The following is a 17,378-nucleotide window of genomic DNA, read 5'->3' as shown; positions in this document are numbered from 1 at the left end:
TACACCCCCACCGGGAAATCTAGAAATCCAGGCCACGGGGGAAGGCCTTAACCCTACACCGTGCTAGAACTGATTTAGGGAGCGGGGAGGAATATAAAAGTAGGAACAGCAGCAGGAAGAACCTTGCATGCATTCCCAGTCTCCACTGCAAACCAAGGGAAGCCATTCTTTATTCTGCCTCACAGGGGACCTCATGGAGGTCTGCCTACTCAGGCAGTGGTCACAGATGGAAAGAAGCTCGCAAGTGAATTTTGTGATACAACTTCTAGTGAGGGGAAACACCCTTAGCCAGAAGCAGTTGGGACAGGGGGATGGGGGCTGGGAAGCGAATGAGAAGTTTGATGCAGCCATAAATGTAGGAGCTGTGTGGGTGGACTGGGAGGGGTATGGCCCAAAAGCCACGGTTGCTATTTCTGCAGTGAAGGCTTATGGCCTGGGGCAGTTTTTAGTTCTGAGTGTAGACAGCCTGGAACTTAGCTCACTGCTGCTAGCAGAAAACTGCAGGTGTGAGATCTGCCTTGCCAAGTGCGTGGAAGCTGCGTGCTCCTTACTCCTTGCACAAACTTCTGTGCAACAGAGGCAGCTATGCTCCTCTTTGAAACCTTACCCCAGTGGCCAGAAAACTAACCCACAACTTCCACAGGGGCTGCTGCTTGCCTGTCATGCAGAGTCAGAGCACAGACCTCCCTACCTCAGCCCCCACCCGGCTTTGTCCCTCCACCCTCCCTGGTAGCTTAACACAAAGGACAGAAATTTTTGGAAGCTTAATGGCCTGCCCATTACCTGAGAAACCAGAGTACCTTCCCTGGGTAACATGAGGCAAGCACAAATCCCATCATTACCACTGCAGCTGGTATTCTTTTGCAAGTGTCACCTCCTGGCTGGAAGCCAACTGACACAGTTCTTTATAGCATCTCCAGGTGGAACAACACAGTACCCAGAAAGGAGAAAACTTGGGCGTGACCTCAGCTATCACCATTGCCTGCACCACCCTGGTTAACCAGGGGGTCTTGAGTCTGTCCATGTGACCAGTTCATTACTGCTACAACCAGCATTTGAGAACACCAATACATGGAGGCTACCTGTAACCAAGGAATCTAAGAGTTTGCATCACTCCCCTGCCACCCCCATCAGAACTGGTGGTGGTACCCACTGCTGGGAGACTTGAGGACAGATCACATCTCTGGATCCCTTGCAAACATTCCCCATCACCATCCTGGAGTGTGGAAGACCCAGAGGAGCAATAGCATTCACGTTAGTCTCTGGCTCTCAGGGATTCCTACTCCTAGAGGAAGAGGAAGTACAATACATCAAGGGAAAACCCTGTGGGACAAAAAAACCCAGACAGCAGGCCTTGAGTCCCAGATCTTTCCACTGGTGGGAAGTTTCTTTCAGCAGAGGCACAGTTGCAGTACTGAGCTCAGCAGGGAAAGTGTGTAGCTCTACCCCAACGATTAGGCAGCTCTGGTGCTTGTGAAGGGTCTTGGAGATTTATTTTCCCCCTCATCCACCATTGCTGACACATCTGGGGCTTTTCCCATGGGACCTCGGCAGGGATGCACTTATAGACAGCCTTACTGGAACACTTTGGGTGACTGCATCCCACAGGAGGAGCGCCCTCCAGGTGTAGGCTTGCAAGAGAGGTAGAGTCACAATTTCTCTCTACTTGGAACATCAGTATTCCTGCAGATGAAAAAAGGTGCCTGTCTGATCTGAATATCCAGAACACTGAGTCAGAAGTTAGTCTGAGAGGAGGATAGCTTTCCTGCTGGCCTGGCAGGGGGAGCTGAGGTGGCTCTTGTCCTTCCCTCTGATAAGACCTCAGTGTGTCTTCCTGAGAGTTCACCCAGCCACCTCTGTTGAGGCTAGGACACCATTAGGTATTACAGTTACCCACCTGCTATAGCCAAAGCCAGTTTTTACCCATGGACACCTCCCCTATTGGCCTGAAGCCTATTCAACTATTGAACTATTCAACCCAGTAAATAAAATACTGGGTAATAAGTAAATAGTGCACACCATGAGGGAATGAGATAAGTTTCAAGAGACCTCTGCCGTTCCAACCCTATAGGATACCCTGAACTTGGTGACACAGCAAGCACATTGCTACTGCAACCAGCATCTGAGAAAGCCATCATACAAAGACTCTGTAACTGAGGGACTTATACAGAATCTTCACCTGTGAAAGCACCAAGAACAAGAACTGAATGAGGCTGCAATAAACTACAAACATTAAAGTCACATCCTTGAGGCGGAAAAAAAGAAATTAACAAAAAACATAGTCAAATCAAACACAAATTCAAGAATAATGAGAAGAAATCATCTACCCAAATGAGGAAGAATGAGACAAGTAATTCTGGTAATACGACAAAACAGGGTTCTATAACACCCCCAAAATATCACACTAGCCCTCCAGGAATGAATCTAAACAAAGATGAAACCATTGAAATACCAGATAAAGAATTCAAATTGGTTATTAAGCTATTCAAGGAGATATAAGAGAAAGGTGAAAAATAACAGAAAGAAAATTTCAAAACAATTGAGGATGTGAACAAAAAATTTTCTAAAGAGATAGATATCCTAAAGAAAAGCCAATCAATTTCTGGAAATGAAAGACACACTTAGGGAATTATATAATAAAATGCAGTGGAGCGTTTCAACCAGGGAGGCGGAAGTTGCAGTGAGCCAAGATCGCACCATTGCACTCTAGCCTGGGTGACGAGAGAAACCCCATCTCAAAAAAAAAAAAAAAAGGACTTAACTACACTCTAGAACAAAAGGACCTAACATATATTTACAGAACATCAGAACATTCTACCCAAGAACTGCAGAATATACATTCTTCTCATCATCACTTGGAGCATTCTCCAAGAGAGACCATATGATAGGCCACAAAACAAGTCTCAATAATTTTTTAAAAATGAGAATCACAGTAAGTATCTTCTGAGATTACAGTGGAATAAAACTAGAAATCAGCTTTAAAATAAAACCCCAAAACAACAAATAACGTGGAATTTAAACAATCTGCTCCTGAATGATTTTTGGGTTAACAATAAAATTGAGATGGAAATTTAAAAATGCTTTGAAGTAAATGATAGTAGTGACACAACTTATCAAAACCTCTGGGATACAGCAAAAGCAGTGCTAAGAGGAAAATTTGCTAAGAGGAAAATTTACATTGCTAAATGCATACAGCAAATTTTTCTGAAAAATCACAAACTGTCAGCCCAATGTCACACCTCAAGTAACTAGAGAAACAAGAACAAACCAAACCCAAAGCTGGCAGAAGAAAAGAAATAACGAAGATCAGAACAGAACTAAATGAAACTGAAACAAAAAATACAAAAGATTAATGAAAGAAAAACTTGATCCTTTGAAAAGATAAACAAAATTGATAGACCATTAGCTAGATTAACCAAGAAAAGAAGAGAGAAGGTTCCAATGAGCTCAATTAGAAATGAACCTGGAGAGTTTCATTTTGAGACTATTGTGAACACTTCTATGCACATAAACTAGATAACCTAGAGGAAATGGATAAATTCCTGGAAACATACAAGCCTCCTAGATTAAGCAGGAAGAAATAGAAACCCCAAACAGCCCAATAACAAGCAGATAGATTGAATCAGCAATAAGAAGAAGAAGAAGAAAAAGCTAGCAGAAAAAAAGCCCAGGGCCAGAAGGATTCACAGATGAATTCTATCAGACATTCAAAGAAGAATTGGTACCAATCCTACTGAAACTATTTCAAAAGATCGAGAAAGAGGGAATCATTCCTAAATTATTCTATGAAGATAGTAACCAATATCAAAACTGGGAAAGGATATAACAATAACAACAACAATGAAAACTACAGACCAATATGCCTGATGAACATAGATGCAAAAATCTTCAACAAAATACTAGCTAACCAAATCCAACAGCACATCAGAAAGATAACACACCACTATCAAGTGGGTTTCACTCCAGGGATGCAGGTCAATAAATGTGATACATCACATAAAGAGAATCAGTAATAAAAAACATGTGACCATGTCAGTAGATGCAGAAAGAGGCATTTGATAAAATCCAGCATCTTTTTATGATAAAAAAAAAAACGCTCAACTAACTAGGCATAGAAGGGACTTACTCAAATTAATAAAAGCCATATACAAGAAACCCACAGCCAACATCATACAGAATGGAGAAAAGTTGAAAGCTTTCCCCCTGAGAACTGGAACAAAACAAGGATGCCCATTTTACATCTGTTCAACATAGTACAGGAAGTCCTAGCCAGAGCAATCAGGCAAGAGAAAGAAATAAAGGGCATCTAAATTGGAAAAGAGGAAGTCAAACTATTGCTGTTCGTTGATGATATGATTGTATATTTAGAAAACCCTAAAGAGTCCTCAAAAAAACTCCTAGATTTAATAAAAGAATTCAGTCCAGGCGTGGTGGCTCACATCTTTAATCTGAGCACTTTAGGAGGCTGAAGCAGGTGGATTGCCTGAGTTCAAGAGTTTGTGACCAGCTTGGGCAACATGACAAGACCCCATCTCTACAAAAAATACAAAAATTATCCAGGTGTGGTGGTGCCTGCCTGTAGTCCTAACTAGTTGGAAGACTGAGGTGGGAGAATTGCTTGAGCCCAGGAAGGTCAAGGCTGCAGTGAGCCATGTTTGTGCCACTGTACTCCAGCCTGGGTGACAGAGTGAGACCCTGCTGCAAAATAAATAAATAAAAGAATTCAATAAAGTCTCAGGTTACAAAATCAATGTACACAAATCAGTAGAACTGCTATACACAAACAACAGCCAAGCTGCAAACTCAATCCCTTTTACAATACTGCAAAAATATTAAAATACCTAGGAATGTACTTAACCAAGGAGATGAAAGACCTCTTCAAGGAGAACTACAAAACACTGCTGAGAGATAGCAGAGATGACAGAAACAAATGGAAACACATCCCATGCTCATGGATTGGAAAAATCTATATCATGAAAATAACCATACTGCCCAAAGCATTCTACAGATTCAATGCAATTCCTATCAAAATACCAACAACACTTTTCACAGAATTAGAAAAAACAATGCTGAAATTCAAAAGAAACTGAAAAAGAGCCCAAATAGCCAAAGCAGTCTTAAGCCGAAAGAACAAATCTGGAGACATCACATTATCTGACTTCAAATTATACTATAAGGCTATAGTTACCAAAACAGCATGGTACTGGTATAGAAGTAGGCACATGAACCAATGATACAGAATAGAGAACCCAGAAGTAAAACCAAATATTTACATCCAACTGACTTTCAACAAAACATACAAAAGCATAAGCTAGGGAAAGGATACCTTATTTAATAAATGGTGCTGGGAAAACTGGATAGCCACATGTAGAAGAATGAAACTAGATCCCTCTTTCTCATCTTATACAAAAATTAACTCATGATGGATTAAAACCTTAAATCTAAGACCTGAAACCGTAAAAACATTTTTCTGAGGTTATCTCCTGGATAACCTCGGAAAACCTCTTTGGGATATTGGCCTCGGTAAAGAATTCATGACTAAAACCCCAAAAGCAAGTGCAACAAAATCAAAAATAAATAAATGGGACCTGATTAAACTAAAAATATTCTACACAGCAAAATAAATAATCATCAGAGTAAACAGACAACCCACAGAATGAGAAAAAATATTTGCAAACTATGCATCTGACAAAGGACTAGTATCTGGAATCTACAAGGAACCAAACGAATCAGCAAGAAAACAACAATCCCATCTAAAAGTGGACAAATGACATGAGCAGACATTTCTCAAAAGAAGATATACAAATGGCCAAGAAACATATGAAAAGATGTTCAACATCACTAATCATCAGGGAAATACAAATTAAAACCACAGTGAGACACCACCTTACCCCTGCATGAATGGCCATTATTAAAAAGTGAAAAAACAATAGATGTTGGTGTGGATGTGGTAAAAAGGGAATGCTTATACACTGCTAGTGAGAATGTAAATTAGAACAATATCTATGGAAAACTATATCGAGATTCCTTAAAGAACTAAAAGTGGAGCTACCATTTGATCCAGCAGTCCCGTATACACACACACACACACACACGCACATATATATACACACACACAACTACATTTTATATAATGGAATACTACTTAGCCATAAAAAGGAACAAAATAATGTCTTTTGCAGCACCTTGGATGGAACTGGAGGCCATTATTCTAAGTGAAGTAACTCAGGAATGGAAAACCAAATACCATATGTTCTCACTTATAGTTGGGAGCTAAGCTATGAGTATGCAAAAGCATACAGGGTGGATAATAGACTTTGGCAACTCAGAAGGGTGAAGGTGGGAGGGGAGTGAGGGATTAAAAAAAACTGTATATTATGGACAGCGTACACTACTCGGGTGGCAGGTGCACTAAAGTCTCAGAATTCACCACTATGTAATTCATCCATGTAACCAAAAACCACATATACCCCAAAAGCTATTGAAATAAATATTTAAAAACAAAAAAAACAAACTAAAAAATAAAATTAAAATATTAAAATTCTTCCAATTCATGAACATAGGGTATCTTTTCATTTGTTTGTGTCATCTTTCACTTCCTGAGTTAAATTCATCCTATTTTTTACACTATTGTAAATTAATTGGTTTTTTAAATTTTCTTTTTCAGGTAGGGCATCGTTAGTTTATAGAAACACTAGTGATTTTTATATGTTGATTTTGTATCCTGCAACTTTACTGAATTCATTTGTCAGTTCTTACAGTGTTTTGATGAAGTCTTTAGGAATTTCTATACATAAGATTATGAAATACATGATGAAAAAGAGTTTCACTTCTTTCATTTCTATTTGGATGCCTTTTCTTTTTCTTGCTTAATTGCTCTGGCTAGGAAATACAGTACTGTGTTGAACAGAAGTGATAAAAATGGGCATCATTGCCTTGTTCATGATCTTAGAGGAAAAGCCTTCTGACATGGGCCTGGAAGACATTATTCTAAGTGAAATAAGCCAGGCGCAGAAAGTTGAATACTGTGTGACCTCACTTATATATAGAAGTTTAAAAAGTCAAACTCATAGAAGTAGACAATAAAGTAGTGGTTACTAGAGGCTGGTCCGGAGGCAAGAGTGTATAGGGAAAGAGAGATATTGGTTAAAATGTACAGAGTTTCAATTAGATAGAATAAGTTCTCATGGTCTATTGCACAGCATGATGACTATAGTTAATGTATACTTCAAAACAGCTAACAAAGGATTTTGAACGTTCTCACCAGAAAGAAATGATAAATATTTGAAGTGATGGATATGCAAATTAGCCCCATTTGATCATTCCACAAAGTATACATTTATTGAAACACCACACTGTACCCCATAAATATATATAATTATTATTTGCCAGTTAAAAATAAAGTAAAAACTATGATCTTTCTTCCACAAAGGTAGAAATTTCCCATAGCTCACGAGGCTACTCCTTATAATTCAAAGCCACAATCCTTCACTATAAATACCTGCACCAAGCAAATTTCATATCCTGTCAAAATTGTGTCCTATATTTACTGTAGTATTCCTTTATTTATTAGGAATTTGCGATGTTTAGAATTGTGGTAGCTTTATAAGACTACAAGTTTTGATGTTTCTGCCCGAATTCCATCTTTTCCCGTAAGCCCTGTTATTTTTGGAACTCAAAATTCCATTACACAGGCATTATTTTTAGAAATGCATATATCACATTACAGGACAAACAACTGTACTCACTGTAATTGTTGGTTCAGCACATCCTTCTGCCGGTCTGACTCCTCTCCAGAGTCCTAACGGGTCACATTTCCCCAACCCCAGCAACAGAGCCACGTGGGAGATACTATACTAATAAGTCTGGTGCAATCCCTTTGTCATGCCTGGATTGGAGTAGGGAGCACCTCACTGTAATGCCTCTTGGGTGGGCATAGTGACACTATTGGCAGATTCTGTTCTTATCTCCAGGCATAGAATATCTCAGGGGTTCCATTAAGACCTAGCAGGTGGGCCAAGATAAAGCTGGGTTTTAAACTAGGTCTCTACAATCATCCTTTGCCCAGGTTTCCATCATTTCCTGATCCTAATCCTTACTCTTAATTAGCAAGATAACTACCAAGAACTATAACAGGTGAGATTTATAAAAGTCTCTTCATTTAGGCAAACTGGGCCATGTGCCAGCAGTAATGAAATAATGCTGCCGTCTTTAAAACTGATTGAAGAGCAAAGCTTCCGTTTACTTGTAAGGTTTAATGTGGATAAAGGAAGCTTTAAAAACATTCATGTAAATTGTAGTTTTTACCAGATTTCTACTATAGTTCCTCTCCTTTATCGCTAATTCCCTCCAAGCACGATCTAGACTCTGTCACTATGCATATGGCTCATCTATTTTCTGTGCTGCCATTGACTGATTTGTTTTCCTACCTTCTCTTGGAAAAGAGGGTCAGTACCACATTCAGCCAAGAAAAACATTAAATGTCCAGGCCTCTTCTGGCTAAAAATTTCCCCGTGGAACAGGTAGCAAGGTTTGAGTCTACAAAGCCTAGAAGCCCCAGGAGAGATTGTACTGCCAATCTCTACAATGTGGAGTTTGAATTGGATAGAACTCTATTTAAGAAAGTCTGATCTTTCCAAGACAGATATTAAGGCTCCATTTCAACTTAAATACAAGGTCTTGCAGAGAAATGGTATTTCTCCCACTCTGTCCAAAATTCTAAAGTAAGAGTTGAGTAGTTTTGCAGCATCACTACTGCTCAGGTCTTCACCTTGGAAGAATGTGAATCTGAGATTGGCTACCAATATAACAGACAGTCAACTCCACCTGAAAGCCAACTTTTACTAGACTAGCTGCCCGGGAGGGTAGGATGTATTTTCCACATGAAGATGGCATCAACAGGACCTCTGAAAGACACACACATTTCTATCAGTGCCATTTGGTTCATGAGAAACTCCTTGATTTCAAAGAAATCTTGACCTCAAAACTAAACTCCGCATTCGCTTTTCAATTCCAAAGTTAATACCTATTAAAATCTTGCAAACGCTGGCTACTAGAAGACAATTCCGTTTGTGGTTGGACACCTGTGCTTTATAGATGCTCTAGCTCATCAACGAAAATTATTTAGAATCAATACTTTGAAATTACGATGTCATTTGGTGTCTTCTTTGGCAATCACAAAATTAAAAAGACTGGTTATTTGGAGGAAATTCTGAATGTGAAGCATCTTTTACTTTTTGGCAAATTCACATTGTCCAAAGAAAATATTTGTATGACTTGTGAGAAGAGTATTACCAGTTATTTTACTACTGGTGCACTGTTAGCAGCATGATGTATATGCAGAGCCGGTAAATCACGGGGAAATATGAATATGTGTATTCTTCAGAAAATTTGATCCAGAAGTCTAAACCTTGGGAGCAGTGATTAAACAGCCAACTCTGCAGTCTTTATTAACAAGGGGTCAGCTGCTACTATGTATTTCATTCATTTAGCTAATAGTTATGTCCCAGAAACTATTCTAGATGCTTGATATATATATATATATATAATATATATATGAATAAAACAAATTTTTCTGCTGTCATGGAGGTACATTCTAGTGAAGGGAGGTGGATAACAAACATAACCTGTAAGTTATATTAAATATAAGTTATATATAAGTTATATTAGTAAATGTTAAGTGTGAGATTTCTCAGCTATTACTACCACAGTAATTCTCCATAACACCACCCCAAAATTATATATATATATATTTTTTTTGCTTGTGTGTGACAGATGGCTAAAAATCAGTTGATTTCCATAGCTGGCCTCAACTGGGCTTGCCTCCAAACTGGAGGTTGGGTCCAGGTCTAGTCCACATGTCCCTGGCTATCCTTGGGCCATTGGCTACCTGAGGCATGTTCTCAGGGTGAAAGGCAAAAACACAAGAAAGTAAGCCTAACTGTGCAAGCATATTTTAGCCCTCTGCTTGTGTTGTGTACATTAACATTCTATAGGCCAAGGTAAGTCAAAGTCAAGAGCTTGGGAGGCATTTACGTAGCATGGAAGAGGCTGCCAGTATTTATTCAATGGCCTACAGTTCAATATATTACCTGGATCCCAGTACCTCTCTAATTCCATCTCCTACAATTCTCCATCTGCCCCTTCTTTGCCATACTAATCTTTGCTGTTCCTGGAACAGCCTGGGTATCCTCCCATCATGGGGGCCATGCTCTTCCCTTTTCCTCTGCCTAGAATGTTCTTTGATATATGGTCATGTGCCACATGATGACATATTGGTCAAAGACAGACCCCCGTAAAATGGTGGTCCTATAATATTATAATACCCCATCTTTATGGTACCTTTTCTACATTTAGACATGTTTAGATGCCATTGTGTTACAATTGCCTGCGGTATTCAGTACAGTAACAGGTTTGTAGCCTAGGACCAATAGGCTATACCATAGCCTAGATGTGTAGTAGGCTGGACTGCCTAGGTTTGTTTAAGTACACTGTATGTTTATGCAGGACAAAATTGCCTAACAAAGCATATCTCAGAATGTATCCCCATCATGAAGTGATGCATGACAGTATAGACTCATGGCTTACTTCCTCATCTCCTTCAAGTCTTTGCTTGAATCCTACCCTGACCACCTCATTTAAAACTAGAGCCCTCGCCTTCTCACCCTCAACTCTCCCAGTCCTCTTAACTTTATTTTTCCATAACACCTACATCTTGCCTATACAGTATACCATTTACTTACTTACTGGGTTTATTGTTTATTTTCTGTCATTCCCACTAGAGTACAAGCTCAAGCTGGTGTTTCAAGACCCCAAAGCATTCCAGAAATATATAGCTACTGCTCCATAAATACATTCCCATAGTTCAAATGTACATGATAAATTGGGCAATTGTAATAAGCTCCTAGACGGTCTCTTGAACTTTAATTTCTACTCTGTTGTTACAGATCCCTTCTGCTTACTATGACATTACCCAGAGCCATGGCGGACAGTGGTGAGAGTGCAGCAGACTCACTGGCACTGGCAGGTGCTCATGTCTCATGCATATGCAAGGAGCTTCTGGGTTCTGTCTCAGGGTACTCATGCCAAGACAGCCTCCGAGATTGAAAGTTAACACCCTGAGAAACAAGGCTCAACCACAAGGATTCAGGAATCAGTGAAGGAAAGCTTCAACCTCCCATCCTCTAGGGGACAGTTCTAAGAAGGATCTTCTCACTTCTCAGAAGTCAAGGTAGAATTGAATCCCCACTGCCTATAGCTGCTGCTGATAATGCACCTTTAGGTTGGCTTTTCCTTGTTCCCTGTCTCATTTGTGCTGCTCCCTCGCTGCTATTTCCTTTAGTCACTTTTCAAATAAACTGTCTTCCCTGAAATCCTTGTTTCATGTCTTAATTTCAAAAGAACCAAGCTGAGCCAGGCTCTAGTTCATGCACATGTTGAAGCTAGGCAGATATTTCTAACATAGAGGTCTCCTCATGTCATTCTCAAACCAAAATACTTAGTTATTCCCATCACCTGGTCTAAAATCCACATACCTTAGCAAGACCTATAAGGGTCTCTAAGATTTTTCTAATCTCACCTTTCCCTCCTCATCTCCATCCACTCCTATTTTTGGACTTTACATTCCAGTCTGTCTTAAACACTGGTGATTCCCAAACAATTATGCTGTCAGTCTCCATGCCTTTTTTTTTTTTTAAATACTTAGAACAACTTCATCTAGCTCCCCTCCATCCAGTCTATTTCTACCATGTCTCATACATCTCAGTTCTTCCAGGCATCCTTAGGTATTTCTTCTCCCTTATTATCTCTATTCACTGTGCATAAGCCCATTATAATTATTTCCTTATTGTGTTATAATTGCTAGCCCCTCCATCACCAGTTGAGCCTATTGAGAGCAGAGAATGTGTCTTGTTGTTGTTTCTGTTGTCGTTGTTGTTGTTGCATACACCCAGCACAGTGCCTGGCTCATGGAAACATCTACAAGACTGCTTGGCACACAGTAGATATATAGTAAATGTTTGTTGCATGAGTGAGGGCAGCTTTATTAGTTACAGTCGTGCTAGCTAATATAACCCCCACACACTTCTGAGTTGTTACATAATAAAAGTTTATTCCTTGTTTATGTAACAATACAATGCAGGTGTTCCTGATCAGTCACTGGCCTTCCACAAAATCATTCAGGGACCCAAACACCTTCCATCCTATGGCCCTACCCTCCTATAAGACCTTGGAGTCCTCAGCATTCAGGAGGCAAGTGGGAAGCAGCAGGCAGAGAAGACATCCACACTTCCTAACCTCCGTGAGTCAGAAGTCACAGAGTTCATTGGTAAGAACTTGTCATGTAGCCATACTGAGGGACTCTGAGAAATGAGAATCTAATTTGTACCAAGAAGAAGAGAAAATAAATTTGGTTCTAGCTAGCCAGTCTTTGACACAGCAGGCAATAAGAAATTATCTGTGAACTAGATAGAATTGTCTGTTTGCTGACACCAGATTTAGGGAGATGAGAACTCCAGATTTTAATGAGTTAAAGAAATAATGCATCAACAACTACAAACCAATATAGGTCCCTAACCTATAATAAAATAAAGTAATAAAGCAGGTGATTGTTTCCAAACACATCTGATTTTGCTGCACTCAGTTCTTGCTTTGATAGGCATAAATTTTTTTAATGAGTAAATGTTAAGATTCAGAAATCCTATACAAGCCACAGTCTTTCTAGTCACCAGAAAGGTCTTTGTTCACTATCTAGAAATATGAAAGCAGAAACCATCAACCTTGATATGGTTTGGCTGTGTCCCCACCCAAATCTCATCTTGAATTGTAGCTCCCATAATTCCCATGTGTCATGGGAGGAACCTGGTGGGAGGTAATTGAATCATAGGGGAGGGTCTTTCCCAGGCTGTTCTTGTGATAGTGAATAAGTCTCACGAGATCTGACGGTTTTGTAAAGGGGAATTCCCCTGCACACTCTCTTGCCTGCCACCATGTATGATGTGCTTTGCTTCTCCTTTGCCTTCTGACATGATTGTGAGGCCTCTACAGCTATGTGGACTGTGAGTCCATTAAACTTTTTTCCTGTATAAATTACCCAGTCTCGGGTATGTCTTTATTAGCAATGTGAGAACAGACTAATACAAGCCTATTTCCACGCTGCCAACCTCCTGGGTGGATGGGCTGCTGAGTTAATGGTAACTTTTATTCCATTTCAATACTCCTCTTATTGAAAGCTATCTGCAGCCATGCAAGTGTAGCTCCAGTTCCTTCAGAAATCACCCATGGATATAGACAATAGGTAGATATCTAGGAAGAAAAGTAAACTGCCCCAAAGCTGAAAAATGCAAACAAATTGTTACTGCTACCTGGACAGTCAGCTTTTGAATTGTATCCATCTTTTTAAGCATTTCTGTTACTCACAGCCTCTAGAGTTGTGGCTCTCTGCTGGTTTGATAAAACAGTCACACATGAAAGTGAATCCAGAGATGACGCTTGTTGGCAACTCTCCAAGAATAACAAGCAAGCAGCCAGGGACAAGGGAGATTTAGTTAGCAGCAATTCTATGTGTGGTGTCCAAATCTGATAACTAGAGTGTCTGTAAAAAGAACCTTATTTGTGGAGGTCAGTCCCTTCAGCCTCGACATTTTCCAGTTCAAAGGTGTAATCGAAACAGATATATGGAAAAAAAACACAGGTAAAGTGAAAATAAGTCAATTTTTGAAAAGTCAAGTTATCTCCAACACACCTATTTAGTAATTAAACACATTCAAACAATACTGGTTTCTCATCGTGAAAGTGGAGCTGGTTAACAATTTTGTGACATAATTGTTAGGGCATAACCAGGACACAGTTTTATCAGGATTCACTGAATTTAGGCCAGATGACAGGACACTGAAAAATGGATGTCTTCAATAATTATACCTTTCTTTTCTGTCTTATTCAGTTACTTTTACTTTGTTACCATACAGAATTTTAGATTTTACAATATACATTTTTACTGCTCTAGATTTCATTATAAAACTTACTTTAAGTTAGGTTAATATAGTTGAATTTTATGACATTATTCATGAATTTTTAAAAATCAATAAGATAAAATGAAATTAAACAAAGAAACAAACAACAAAATGTAGTTTTTATGCCAGCATATACTTTTTGTTACATAGTAAGATACAGAGAAAAATTAAACCATGAGTAGCATTTATGCATTGATAAATGCTACTTAAACAAGAAAATCATTCCAACACTCCCAGTAATGAATTTACTCTATTGCCCATTATTCTGCTTTCAAAATTATCATTGTCTATCATCTTTCTAACTGTCAATGACTCATTTTTATTCACTCATTCCAGATCATTAATAATAATGATGATACTTAAAGGGCAATTGATTATTTGTAAAGCAGATTTTATTCTAAAATCTTTTACGATTTTCTAATAAAGTCTTAAGCTTCTGAGAGCACATACTTGTTGCAAAATATTTTTCAAACAATATAAAACTTTCAAGCATTAACATTTAAGTAAAATTTACTTAATTTTTGTTGATAATAGAGTTATTCTAAAGAGTATAGATATAACCAGGACCTTGTGGCAAAGGAGTTTTCTAAACTCTGAGCTTGTCTAGCACAAATGAACACTTTCCATTAATGTTTCTGATGCCACATCAAATTAGAGTGAAAAGTTGTGATTTTTTAAAAAACCAAATATTTTGGTTCATACTTGGAAACCTCCATTCTGCATTTGAACAGCGCTTCTTGTTGGGGACAGGCCCAAAGGGATTAATCCTTGTCTTGCTGTCACAGCTTAATTAGACATCCAAAATCATTCCTTTCTGTTTCATCCTTCTTAAGTTCCTATCTGCTACTAATAATGTACTTACTCAGAAACAAAAAAGACAAAAAAGAAAAACCTCAAAGCCAACATGTCATTCTCAAATCATTCTCTCTCCTCTTCTCAAATTTATCTCTCCCTTAATGGACTTACCATTCAACCAATCTCCCAAACTTGAAATCATGAAGCCGTTCGTTCTTTCCTTCCTCATGTCACTACCCTAGATCCAATCAGTCATCAAGTTCTGCCCAGAATCCTTCCTCAACAGTCCTCAGCCTTCCTCATGTCACTACCCTAGATCCAATCAGTCATCAAGTTCTGCCCAGAATCCTTCCTCAACAGTCCTCAAAGCTGGTGCTTCCTACTCTTTGTCCACTGCAGTGCTGTGGTCCAGGCTGTCACCATCTGAACGACTGCAGCAGGCAGCACAGTATATATGCGGGAGGTTGCGTGAAATTTGGGAACAAACCAATGGTTAGAATCCCTGCTTTGCCTCTTCTGTGCATGTATGTGACCTTGGGTGTGTTACTTACCTTCCATGTTTCAACATTTGCAAAAAAGAAAAGAAAAAAAGGTAACACCTACCTTAATTTGTAAAAATTAACTTCCTATGAAGCGCCCAGAACAGAAGCTAACATATAGGAAGTCTTCATTAAATGTCTTTTTCTTTCCTCAATCTTTTCCCACCCCAGTCTATCTTGTACATTCTATAAAAATTGTACCCCAAAATAATAACTCTAATCAGGTCACTCATCTGCTTAAAGATATCCACTGCCCCTGTTCCCTCAGATAAAAATCTCAGCATCTGATAGAAGATCTTCCACAATCTGCTCCAAGCCATCTTTCCTGCTTCAACTGAGAGCAGAAAATTAGGGAGCTCCTGTGTCACTCTATTCATCTCTTCCTTTCCAGCACCCCAACACATGGCTGAACTCATGGACCCCAGATCCTAATTAAAAGTTTGATGGATGGATGCATGCATGGAGAGATGGATGAATACATGAACACATGAATGAATAAATTTATCAGAAGACAAGACTTACATACTTCCCTTACATTATGGAACATTTACTAGATCTGAATTTGAAAGCTATAGAAGCTTATCATTCACTTCCAGGCATTATTCCTGTCTCCCAAATTTTCTGCCTTATACTGAGAGAAAAGTTTTCCTGCTATAAGCAGAGTATGTGATTTGGCCCAGAATATAGATGAAACTGTGCTAGGATGAAATGCTTCTTAATAGAATTCTACAAACATTTGTTGAGCAGCTATCAAGAGTCAAGCATGCTCTGATCAGTCTGAGACCCCTTAAAGAATGCACGTCGTGTGGGAGAAGAGAGGTCAAAGAGTTAGCTGGTAAAGGGGGCTGCGGTGTCATAGTTGTCAAGATGGTCATGGTGGAGTTTAGTAAAGGCTTGACACAGGAAGAGGAGCCTCAGGTGTCTTCAAAGTTGAGTATGAGTTTAAGCAGGTCATTTAAACTAAGGTGGGGCAGAGAAGAAGGACTTTCCATGTGGAAGATAAAGCATGTCAAAGATGTAGAAATGAGAGAACAGGCACAAGTTCATTATGGCTCTAGTTTGGAAAGTATTTTGTTAAGATACCTATTTAAATATACTTCCTCAAAAATAAAATATAAATGACCAAGTTGGAGAATTTGTTGACACAAAAATGAAAAAAGGATAACGGAAAAGAAGAAATTCCCCCCAGATAAGCCCACTCATTTTCCCTACCCCTACCCCATAGTCTGTAGCCTTTAAATACACCCTACATGCTGATGACTCCTAAATGTATCTCTAGCACTGCTTTTTCTCCCAAGCTCCAACTTGCCTGTTAGACACCTAATGCTCAGTTTATCTTGTAAACTGAACTCTTAAGCCTCATTGCCCCAAATCTGTAATTCCCAACAGGATAAATATTATCTCTATCCACCCAGTTGCTTATGCCAGAAACGTGAGTTATCCTGTTTTCCTTTCCTCGCCTCCATTTCCAGTTGATTAATAAGCCCCGTTATTTCCGCTATCTTAGGTCAGTTCTCCATTATCTACCACTGGTTCACTACAATGGTGTAACTAATGTTTTCTCATCTGCTATGATCCCCTCCAACTCATTCTCCACCATGCAACCAGAATGCTCTCAAAATAGTGTTTCTGGAGCTGTGGCTTACTGATCACCGAGGTGCTTGGTTGAAAAATAAGAAAATGCACCTATCTAGTTCTCAACTCAGACAACTGACACAGAATCCTTGGGCATTCTTCAGAGTTCAGGGGTCTGCACTTTAGTGAGCCCTACCTCTACCCCTTTTTGCCGTTAAAATTGAAGCATCCCCAATATGTAAGGCAGAGAAATCTAGAGGTTAGGCGTGGATATCTTGAGCTAGAGCTTCTGTGAATTCTAACTGTGCGTCTTTGGGCAAGTAATTTAACGTTTTGTGCTTTCCTCTCTTTACTGGGAAAATCAGGATGATAGTGAACTAGCTCTTGGGTTGTTGGGAGGTTCAAATGAGTAAAAACATAAGTGGTAGCTTTTATTGTTTCTTGCCAATATTTCTGGTTC

The sequence above is a fragment of the Pan troglodytes genome, chromosome 7 (genome assembly GCF_028858775.2).
Source record: "Pan troglodytes isolate AG18354 chromosome 7, NHGRI_mPanTro3-v2.0_pri, whole genome shotgun sequence".
Classification (NCBI taxonomy): domain Eukaryota; kingdom Metazoa; phylum Chordata; class Mammalia; order Primates; family Hominidae; genus Pan; species Pan troglodytes.
The sequence above is the reverse complement of the archived record's forward strand: the minus strand, read 5'-3'. Positions refer to the sequence as shown.